General features: G+C 36.7%; 1 long non-coding RNA gene across 1 annotated transcript; it reads right to left on the bottom strand.

Annotated features, from left to right (window-relative positions):
• Nucleotides 1-44: 44 nt before the first annotated feature.
• Nucleotides 45-607, bottom strand: LOC116165875. The gene is made up of 3 exons (XR_004144209.1): nt 484-607; nt 150-234; nt 45-95 (listed from the first exon to the last, which is right to left on the bottom strand). It is a non-coding gene; the product is annotated as an uncharacterized LOC116165875 (long non-coding RNA).
• Between the last annotated feature and the right edge of the window lie 285 nt (nt 608-892).

Here is an 892-nt window from a genome sequence, read left to right as displayed (position 1 = left end):
TTAATCTCTCGTAGTCTTCTTGTCCTGCCGTATCCCATAATGCGACATTATATTCCTGGTCATCCACCTTGATAACTTCCGCGTAATTTTCAAATCTGAAAGTTAGCCACTATACCTACACTTGGTGCAGTTAAACGTTTTACACTTACACTGTCGGTACGTACTCTTCGGGAAATTGGTTGTCTTTGTACGAAATCAACAGACACGTTTTTCCAACCATTCCATCACCAACGACTGTAATTTTGACATGTTTTATTTGCGAACCCATTTTATAAGTACTCTAAAAAAATGCGAATAATATGGCCTTGCACACTATTTGCAGTTAAAGCACATTTTATGATTATTACGCTGGTTTAAAGAATGCGGTATGCAAAAATCACATTTTACGTTTATCTAACGGAAAGTGAAAAATGGGGCGTTTCCAGGAGTGAGTAAATTCCTTTTATCACAATTTACACTAAAAAAAATTAAATCCGCAAGTACCGTTTCGAAAAAAGCGCGCACGTAAAAATAGACTTCATGCTTGTACTTTTAAGCTGGTAATTACAGACTATCCATCCGAATGAGCCGTGATGAGAATTCAAGAGGTAATGACTATCACTCAGAGGAAATTCTTATCAGCACGTTATCTAATCTCACTTAGGACAATACTCACTGCTTTTTTAGCCCGCGATAAACGACAATTTTTGGTGTTTTTTTAAATACCATTTTATGAAAACGCTCGCACTAATTCCATTCCTCGTATGTTTTTTTGTGCCTTTTTAAATACTGCACAGTTTCCTTTGATCTTTGTGAATGGACTCGCGGTTCGTGAGTCATTACAATTATTGTATTTATTTAATGAGCGGTCATTTGCGATGTCATAATTTTAAGTGGCCGCGCTAAGCTTTGA

Source organism: Photinus pyralis, unplaced genomic scaffold (genome assembly GCF_008802855.1).
Source record: "Photinus pyralis isolate 1611_PpyrPB1 unplaced genomic scaffold, Ppyr1.3 Ppyr1.4_LG3a, whole genome shotgun sequence".
In the NCBI taxonomy this organism is placed as follows: domain Eukaryota; kingdom Metazoa; phylum Arthropoda; class Insecta; order Coleoptera; family Lampyridae; genus Photinus; species Photinus pyralis.
The sequence above is the reverse complement of the archived record's forward strand: the minus strand, read 5'-3'. Positions and strand labels throughout refer to the sequence as shown.